We start from the raw sequence: 10,540 nt of genomic DNA, 5'->3' as shown, positions 1-10,540 counted from the left end.
AACTTCTCTCTCCTCTCCTCTCCTCTCCTCTCCTCTCCTCTCCTCTCCTCTCCTCTCCTCTCCTCTCCTCTCCTCTCCTCTCCTCTCCTCTCCTCTCCTCTCCTCTCCTCTCCTCTCCTCTCCTCTCCTCTCCTCTCCTCTCCTCTCCTCTCCTCTCCTCTCCTCTCCTCTCCTCTCCTCTCCTCTCCATTCCTTTTTTTCCCATATAATTATACATTGTAATATTCTGTCTAAAGGTCGTGGTGTGTTTATAATCATGAAACCAGGAAAAACCTACTCTTTGCATGGAATACTAACCTCTGCCAGTTATTCTAGCTTCCGGCTTGAACAATTAATGTGTGATAACCCCAAAAGCTTGGAAAGTTCAGATCCCCTCTCCCAAAAAGAAAATAAGTGATCCCCTACATCCCCAAAAGCTTAATTTTGTTAAGTGTTAATTTACTTGGACATTTGTACACCAGATATCACAAGTCTGGAATACAGCACAGTGAGCTGTTTCATTTGGCGAAGAATGAAAATCACTTTCAGTGTTGTTTCTTTTTACAAAACACAGCAATTTGAAAATTATGGGGGTAGAGATGAAGCCTGTTCCCACCTGATCCTTTCTGCAAGTACTGCAATAAACAATGCTTAGAGATAATGGTAAGCTCCAAAGACAGAGAGCCAGGATTGCATGGGTTGCTGATCTGTCCTATTGAAATGAAGTCAGTAATGGAAGAAAAGCACTGGCCTAAATGCTGGTTTAATTCCTGGAAGATGCTGACCAAGTTCCTTTTCCTTTCACACACTTGGTGTGTGATCCAGCAAAGATCACTTAGGACAAGCTCCACAGATGCAGAGACTAAATGCCATTTCTGATATAGGACTTAAAGAGTTTCCATGCCTTAAATTGCTCATTTGTAAATTCAAGGCCACAGAACTTCCCTATTTTAGTGCAGCAGCAGGAAGAGAAAGAATTGAAGTTGTTTAGATACTGCAGTGAAAAGAGACAAAGACAGAAAGGAATAGCAAAGATGGTTGGATAGATAGCAAAGATGGAAAGGAATGAGCTCCAGTTTCTATTCCAGGACAGCTGCCTTGGAGATGGGGAAAGAGTGCAGGATTTGGAGCTGAAAAAAGAAATGGGCAAGAAGAGAGCTACCAGTCCTCACAGCACACATTCCTATAGGATATCTTTATTTGAAAGATAATAGCAAAGTCTGTCTTTTTTAATGCAGTAGAGGATGGCTGTGTCTATTCTGTAAGCAAGATAAAACCCTCCAAAAAGAAAACCACTTGACTTTTCTCTGTCTTTCTTTCCCCACTCCCACCAGCGTGCTGGAAGGCCTCAGATTCCAGGGAGAGGCTCCCACATAGCCTGGCATCCCGACGTGCCTTGTTGCTAATTCCCAGTAGAAACAAGAATGACTGTTACTGTTTGATGACTAAAAGAGGGCTTTTCTAAAATATCAAGTCTTTAGAGCTCCAGGACTCCAGTGACTTTGCTAGTAATTTCTTATGATCTAAGAGGAGACACTTTCAATGGAAGGTTTGCATTGGCTTTATGTATGATGTGCTTTATGCCCACTCTTTCCATTGGTTTACCCTCGAGAAGTTCTGGTGTGAGCACGGGAAGTACAATCCACCTGTACTGAAAGGTATCACCCTTCCAAAAAGCCATGCAAGCACACAAGATCCCAGCATGCCAACAGACCACGGCATTGCTCAAAGGACGCAGACACCCAGACCCAAAGTAGAGTATCCAAATATGCTCTAACTGCCTTTTCTCCTGACTGCAAATTAGAACTTTGTACATCTACACTCACTTTATTTGAGACTCTGATTACTGTGTAATTATTGATTAACACATAAAACATGCAGCTGAAATGGGTGACTGTTTCTCAATTGCTGTTATTGTAGTAACTTACAAGAAGTCCCATTTCCTTGAGAGATATGGTGTGAACCCACAAAGTGCATGGACAACAGACATGAGATCTTCCTTCAGGAAGGAACCAAAGCACCCTGTGGAACAGGGGGTATTTTTGAACCTTATGTTCCTTGTAAGCCAAAGGGTTATTTTCTCATTCTACACAGACAACCCTCTAAAAAAGAAGGGATAGAAATAAATATTTAAAGATACCAGCTGATATCAATACCAAAAACAAACAGAAGAAAATGGGAGTATTCAGCTGGCATAAATACAACCAAGTGCTCCCTGCTGTCTGACTCGGGCTGTTCTTATGCCACACTCCGCTCAAGACTTTCTTCTTTGCTCTCCAGAGGCACTAAACTCATTCCAGGCACAGACATCTGGGTGGAATCTAAGTTGTCTGGAAATGTCTCTAGGAGATTTAAAAACATAACTTAGAAGAAAGAGAAAGAAATGTTCTCTTTGTTCATTGATATTCTCTGCTCCTTGAAGACCTGATCAATCGAAGGTGTCAGAATTAATGAAACAGTCTTTTCCTGAAATTTTCATAAGGAGTTTTTCTTGATCTGTTATTTTTCACTTTGGGATCAGATCTTGGCAAAAGCATGAACAACTATTATATGACAGGTGGTATTTTTTCACTTTAGTGATAACTGAAACTCTCATCAGCAGGGTTTTCACCCACAAAGCTACTCCCCAGAAAGGATCCTTGCTCCCTTTCCATGCAGTGAAGGAGGCTTTATAAATGTAACACTATTTCAAAAAGTATCCTGGTAGGAGAGAAAATATCTCCCTTCTCTGCCTTCACTCTTTTCTAATTCAGCTGAAGCGGAACAAAGCCTGATGTATCTCCTGCTAGCAAGGATGGCACATTCTTGTGTGCCTAGATACAAGCAAACAGAAGGTAACACAACATTTCCCAAGCAGTTCGTATAGCTTTGCATCAAGCTCATCAAAATAGTTCTGGACATTCAACAGCAGAAATGCTTCATTCTATGAGAAGCCCAGAGGCAGGAGAATGGCCGGGGTCCCAGTGTCTTATCTGAGGAAATCATGGCACAGGATGAGGTCAGCTGTGTTGAGGAGACAAGTGCCAGGAAAACAGATGTACACTGGGCTAAGCAGCTGGGTAGCTCCTTAGCTGGCTCTCTTCCCTTCCAAATATATACTGAGATAAATGCTCTGACTGTGTCCTGCACCCCTGCACTGCTGCAGCACTCCTCCTTGAACAAAGACAGATGCCAAAAAGTCCTGCTCATTTGGTGATGGGAACTGGACATGAAAGACCTCCTGCTAACTTCAGATAGAAGAGAAACATGGAATTCAAGCTGATGGCCACCATAGCAGTGCAGTATCCTTTCTTGTCACTCTGCTCAGTTTCCAAGGTGTCTAACAGTCCTTACCTTCCCATTTACACTGTCCTGAGAAGAACTGTTACAAGCTGCTAATTTTCTGTTATGTTCCATAGCAAAGAGAAACGCTTTTCATTAGCTTCCAATTTCTGCTGTAGAGAAGTGCGACATACATTCACTCAGTAATTGGAAAGAGACTTAAGACCCTCAAGCAAAATATCCATATGAGGTTCAAAAAACTCCTCTGGTTGTTGGTTCCATGTTTCTCATCCAAGATAGTTTAACTCTGAACATATTTATTTCATTTCTGTGCTTGCTCTAGTAAGGACTAATGCTAAACAATCTCCACATGCAGGAATTGTAATGCTGGTGTGAATTTGGTCTGGCTAAAACTGCATGTAAGGACCTCCAAGGCACACATCACTAACCTGCTTTCTGTCCCTTTTGTCCCTGTCCCAGCCCTAGACTCTGTTGGTAAAACTGTTTGGATCTGGAGAACTCTGCTCTCACCAGGACCAGCAGTGTAAAATACTGCCTTGGTGGAAGGCATTTTGAATGGGTAACGCTAGAATTTTAATCCCAGCTGTTATACCTCAGAATATGTTTTGATTTGATCTACAACCCTAATAAAAGCTGTTTCCTATGAAGCTGAGCTGTACAGAAGTGGCTGCTGTTATGCTAGGCTGTCTAATAAAATCTCCACAGTATTACAAGAGACCCTGAGCCTTCAGATGCACTCTCCAGCATTTATTATCTTATTTGATATGTTAATGGCTGATTATTCTCATTAGCTGTTCTCTGGAGCTGTACAAGCTTTTTTTCTGCACTTAAGCTGTGCAGCCTGCTGTGTAAAAGTAATTAGCAAGGGGCCAATGGATTAACTGGAGTCAGGTGTCAGCTGCGCCTCTATTCTCTAGCACTGGCCTGAAGGAATGATGCTCCTGTTGGGCAGTTAGCTGTGTAACTGCAGGAGCCTCTGGGTGAGAGAGAGGTGAGAGGATGTGCAGGCTGGAAAACAGTGGCTGAGTTTGCAAACCTGCTCAGGGAAAGACAACACAGAGGAGGAAGAGGTGAAACAGAGCCATAGAGATTAAGATGTTTGTTAAATGAGAATATGCCTAGTGGGAGACAAGACTCTTGCAAACACGCTGCTTTGCAGAATAGTGCTGGCTTTTAAGAGCTGTTACCTGGTTGCACTCATCTTCTCCCTTGCTGTGACAGATCCCTGCATTGTGTTAAATAGAAACTGTCCACAGTGTTAAGGAATTCTATGCAAGTGTGATCCATCACTCTACACTAGAACCAATAAAAGATCAGAGAGAACTGTGGAAAGCTACACAAGCAATTACAGAGGAGCAGTGCTTGCCTCATGAGGCCTGACATTCAAGCACACAGACATTCTCTTTATGTGTGTGAGGTAATGCTGTCCTCAAGGGCAAAATCACTCTAAATGATGTGGCTGTGAGGAAGATAGTACTTCACCTTGTTCTTAACCCATATGAGAACAGAAAGCCTTTTGTTTCGTTCCTTTGGTTACAGAGAGTAGAAGCTGGAAGTTGAGAGCACGAGCCACACCTACGTCTGATGATAAAGAGAGGTTGTCTTTACAGCTGGAACAAAGAGCTCACAGACACCAGCTTTCAAGGCATTAAGTCTTTGTGCACAATGCAGAAAGCCTGTGTTCCACAGAATATTGCAAAAGGTAGGGCTGGAACAAACCTGGAAAGAGGCCACGTGAAGCACTTGCTGCCCAACACGATAGGAGCGCTGACAGATGAAGTGGGGCTAATAGCATGCATGAACCAAACCCAAATTAAGGAAAAAAAAACAACATGTTGAAAAAGAGAAATTCTTCACATGAAGGAAAGCATAAAGAAAGCTCTGTAACATCCAAACCAGGTGGCTCCGCTCATCTTTTAAGTTCCTAGCATCTTAAAAAGAGCCCTTGGTAATGAGGAAGGAAAGCAAGCACACAGTGTTAGAGGGACTCAGATGCTTGTAAACCCTGTTGAAAAGCCCAGTCCAACCCTGTTCTATGTTTGTATTTAAACTGAGCTTGCTGAACTGAAACATGCCAAGGAAGCCATGAGTACTTGCCAAGTTCAAAGTGAGGGACAGAGGCAAGAGAAGGACTTCACTGTTGATGAGCACTTGCACAGCTGTGGTAGCTTTTGCTGCTGGGCTAGGAAGCCAGCCAGCTCAGCACAAAGGGGTATATATGGTGTTAAGAGCATAGTGAGCCACTCACCCATTGCCCTTGGCATCCCTATTGCCCCCTGCCTGGTCTATCTACTAAGTAACCTGCTCCCAAGGTAACTGCTATTGCATGCAACTCTTGCAGTAGGGTCCTAATGAGGTTACAGTAATATACTGTAACAAATCCTAGTGTTCCTGAGACATAAACAGCACAAGGTATTAAAGCAGAGGTTGCCTGTAATAATCAGGGGAAAATGCTAAGCAACCTAACTGCACGCTGATGATAACGTAATGCTCTGGGCAGTCACCAGATCCAAGGCCTGGTGGCAAGCCAGCACTGGTGGGCAGCCAGAGGAGCACCATTAAGCTCACATTCTTGCAAACCCAAGCCAGCAGCCCCAGCCTGTGAGGAATAATCATGGTCTGGATGGGGGCAAAACAATCTTATCTGCTTGTTCCCATGAAACCACCCACAGTCAGACACAGAACTTGGTGGTGGGTCCTCAGAGGCTGTTTCAAGTGGGTAACTGGAACATGTCAGCCCCAAACAGCTGCTACAGCATTTTAGGCCAACCAAGTGTTAAATTGATGGCATGTAGTGACGCGGATTGAGTTGGCCTCAGAACAGCTTGTCTGGGGGCAAGCGAGCAGCCAGCCACACACTGCTTTCAGCTGTGCCACAAAGAGCAGCAGCTGGGCCGGGCTTGCCAGCTGCTGGCCATATGGCCAGTGCGGTGCCTGCCGTTACTCTGCATCCCCTCTGTGAGCTGACAATGGCAGCGTGGGGCCATGGGAGCTCTGTAGGTTTTGCCTCATTTCACTGAGTGAAAGGAAAACCCAGTCTGCACGTCCCATGTATGCCTGCCTTTGTGCTAAGCAGGGAAATCGTGCACTGTACCACCGACCTGCTTGCTGGGGAGTCAGCAGGCACAGGGCTGGTGGGGCAGCAGGACCTTCCAGCCATGTAGACTAAGTCACCCAGCCACAGCAATGCGCAGCCCTAGCTCTTGCCTTCCAGATACAATCTTCTCTGAAGACTTAAGGAGCTGCTGGCAATAACAGTAAAATTCAGACTGAATTTGGTGCTAGGATCCAGTGAGATATGAACTGGACACCGAGGCGGCAGAAAGAGAAGCCCTTCCTACCCCAGGTGGCAGCATGTTGGTACAATTGCCCGTGTTGGTTTTTACAAATAGCAAATCTTGGTCTTCTCTCAGTGCTCAGCTACAGAAACAAGAGAAGATGCAGCACTTCAAATTCTGGATACTGTAATAAAATGTGGAAATTGCATGCAAATTATTTACCAGCACAGTAGTTTGATAATGAAAGCAATGATTTTCAAATTACTTTTGTTCAGTATTTGCTGTCTTTTATGAGTGCCAAAATGCTTCCTGTTCTTAAGCAGACAGGATTTCTTACACGTGTTCTACACCGATAAACTCAAATAATTTGCAAATGATTACGGAGGGTAAATGAACGGAAGGCAAATTTTCAAGGGCACAAATGGTAGCAAGCCATTAATTCTTTACAAATAACAGGACATTCGACTCATCATTTGTCCAAGACTGCACGGGAATCCTCACGTAAAAAATGCATTAAATTCATAGCTGCTAGTTCTGAGCTAGTGGGGAAAAACAAACAAAAAGCCACTTAAACCAGCTTTCTTCTCCTAGTGTTTGGTTGGTCCTCATGCACAAAGCTTGGCCCTAACTCTGTGTCTGAAGAGACTGCCTGTCCCAGAACCCAGCAGAGCTGCAATAATAATCTGTACCTGATAAGCTGTACCCTGAGATAACAGCTCTGCATTAATTTGCCTAGGTCTAATTGTTGGCAAGGACACCTGGTAAGCCAGGACATCAGATATGTGCTGGAAGTAGGTGGAAGATCAGAAACATGATCCCGCAAGCCAGTATCTTGGCATACTGTATATCCAGGCAGGCAATACTGTAAAGTTGATTATGAGGAGGAAACTTTCCTTTCCCAGGAAATCAATTCTCCATTAACAAATTAGAGAGAGCAGCACTAGGATAAAATAGGTCCAAGTGCTTCAGAATAGACACAGCTGGCAAGGTGTCCTAGGGCTCTCAACTACTTGGTGATGCTCAAAGAGAACAAATTCACTGAAGATTTCCTCCACCAAAATGATCTGACTCACATGAGGGGGCAATGGAACATAATTACTGCACGGTGGTGATGGTGCTTGTCTGACATCCGTATATAGGGATAAAGGCAGACATGAATTACTTAACCAATGATGCCCACAGCTTGTGTGGGGCTGGTTTTATTTCAGTGCCATCTACAAACATAAGTGCATCTCTAAGCTTAGTGTGTATAAGCTTAAAAATAAAAACAGTAATAAAAAACTAAAAAAACAACAACAAAAATTAAAAAAGCAAACTGAAAACAATGAATCACTTCCTCGAGAGGGGTTTAGTTAATAACATACACAGTCATGCCAAGTGAAGCTGTTTGCGTATGCTGACACATCTTCAGTGTTGTTTAGTCACTGATTAAAAGAGAAATGCTTGTGAGATATTCATTAACATTAGCAGCTTACCCTGTTGTCTTGTTCTTGTGTTTTTATTAGTTGAGGATGTTGTGTACTATATGGCTAGAGAGCAGGCTGCAATCAGATATTAGCTGTGCTCCACACTGTGCAATATATCCAGTACAGATAAGCAGACCAAAAAAATCCCAGAGTGAAATATGAACCTGCTCCACGTGCTTCCTGAGGTTCCCTTTGAACATAATATGACTGCCAGTCACTGGCCTTTTACACATAACTTAAGATTGCTACCTTTGTTGTTGTCACATGAGAGTGAGATTTACCTCACATGATTATCCTGTCTGAAACGCAGGTGTTTGGGCTGCTGCTGCCCGCCTTTCAGGTTGGTGGGTTGATTGAAGCCATTGCCCAACCATATTAAACTTTAAAAAATGGCATAAGAGTGAACACCGAGTGAAGAAGAGCAAGCAAATTCCTCCCCTACCTTTGCAGTCATCTAGGCTGGCAAGAACTACATGCAGAGACAGCATGTCATCATAAAGACTAAGTTGGCATAGTTTTCTGGTAGCAACTTTATTCCACTGTTGCCATCCTTATTCTCACTGCAAAGCCAAATTTACTCCGCACTGTATCTATGGCATAAAATACACCGGTCTGCAGCGTGCAGGAGCTGCTGCCCTCTCAAACAAAACCTCACCTGGCATTTATTTGGCAACTGCATGTAGCTGTCAAAAACTGCCTGTTCTTCCCATGATGTGAAAGCACTGATGCTTTCAGTAACACAGACCACATGGGTTTAGCAAAGTCCAAAACTACTTACGCATTTCAGTCTCACTATCATCTCCTGCTTCTGGAGCCTGTGCAGTTCACAGGAGGTTTATTACTCAGCCAGACTACCCTTTGCAGTATTACGATGCAGGCTTTTGCGCACAGGGCAGAATAAATGTTTGTATTTCACAATCTGCATTTATTTGACAAACTCACAGTGAGGGATTCTGTTCTACTCTAACCACAGATTGTCTTATTTACAGACAGGATAAAACTAATATTCAGCCTAGTGAGACAAGCAGGCAAACACCATTAATTATCAAGTGGGTAAGCAAAATAGATTTGTATTTGCAGACCTGAACAGCTGACCTTTCCACCACAGCAAGCCCTCCCCATTTCCTGTCTTTTTTCAGCTGCTGCTCAGACTGGGCGGTCCAAGCAGCCCAAAGGTGCCAGGGCTGCCGTCATCCCAGTGTTGCAAAAGCTGGTCACGTTTTCAGACAGCTCATAGGCAGGAGACCCTGCCTGGTAGCCTGACACGCTCTGCAGGAATCTGTCAGTGTGAGTGAGTTTCCTAGGGGGCCCAGGATGCCTATGGGGGAGGCCTGCCTGCCAGGCTAATTTACACAGTGCTTAGGTGCCCTTTCCTGATCTGCTTCTCTGTAGCTTGCCTTTGACAACTGAGATGTCTTGTCCCCAAGAGAAGCCAAGCCCATGGCACCACAAACCATTTGCTTCTCACCAAACACATGTCAGCAGCTGCTCTACTTGGCTCTCAGGCATTCTACTCACCTGCTCTTCCTGGTATTTCTTGTGACTTTCGTCACCTCTTTATCACCTGAAGGGTCACACAGTGTTCAATGTATTGTTTTCACCAGGAGAGTGTATTTACGCTGCAGTCAGTAGAATTGAAGACATCTTCAAGGAACAGCATGGTGCTGTCCCCAGTTGACTCCTTTTTGCCTTGAAGTCATCGCTTTCTCTGGAGGCTGAAGTCTTACCTGTATTCAGCTCTTCTCACAGATATCATGTATCCACAATGACCCATATAAACAAACTGACTCATGTACTAGGGCAGAAAATCTTGCTGGTTGTACAAAAACCAGACATAAGAGCTGCGTCAGCAGAAAACTACAAAGGTTGGGGGAAGAATGTGGAGAAAACCTAAACATGTAAGAAAAGTGGAGAGATGCTGGCATCTTTTAGGTGTGCACTGCGTATGCTGAGCTTCTGACTTAGGTAAGGTTGCTTCTTCTGGTCCCAGGCACACGGAGATTGTCAAAAGCTCAGGCTCTCGCAATGGCATACAGCTTCCAGGTGTCCATCACCAATCAGTGCATCTCATCATGCTTTGGACAAATTTACAACTGATCAGTGCTTAAATGTTGAGATCATCAGGAGACTTACAGCTTTGTAGAGTACTTGGTCACCCTGAAATTTCTACCAAGAAGAACTGAGTGCATGGAAGATCTGTGCTGGTGATCAATAGCACTCTATAAACCAGAGTAAAACAAATAAAAGCATCTTCTGGGAAGTCGTACCCTTGCAGGACAGATATTAATTAGTTTGTCAAAGCTGCTGGAATCAGAACTGGAACTAGTGCCCATCCATGAAACTCCTCCCATGAAATGCCTTCTGAACTACGAATGAACCTTAAACAGTATTACCCAACAGGAGCAAAGCTTCCTCAAGGCTTCTTGCAGGGGCCAAGGCTACTTGCTTCTGCACTGGTAAATTCCTGAGACACCCGTACTTACCTGTTATAGTACAGAAATACAGGAGTGGTTAAGCTGCACATTAGCTCCAAGG

Source organism: Coturnix japonica, chromosome 1 (genome assembly GCF_054131305.1).
Source record: "Coturnix japonica strain WE chromosome 1, WE-NBRP24, whole genome shotgun sequence".
In the NCBI taxonomy this organism is placed as follows: Eukaryota; Metazoa; Chordata; class Aves; order Galliformes; family Phasianidae; genus Coturnix; species Coturnix japonica.
The sequence above is the reverse complement of the archived record's forward strand: the minus strand, read 5'-3'. Positions refer to the sequence as shown.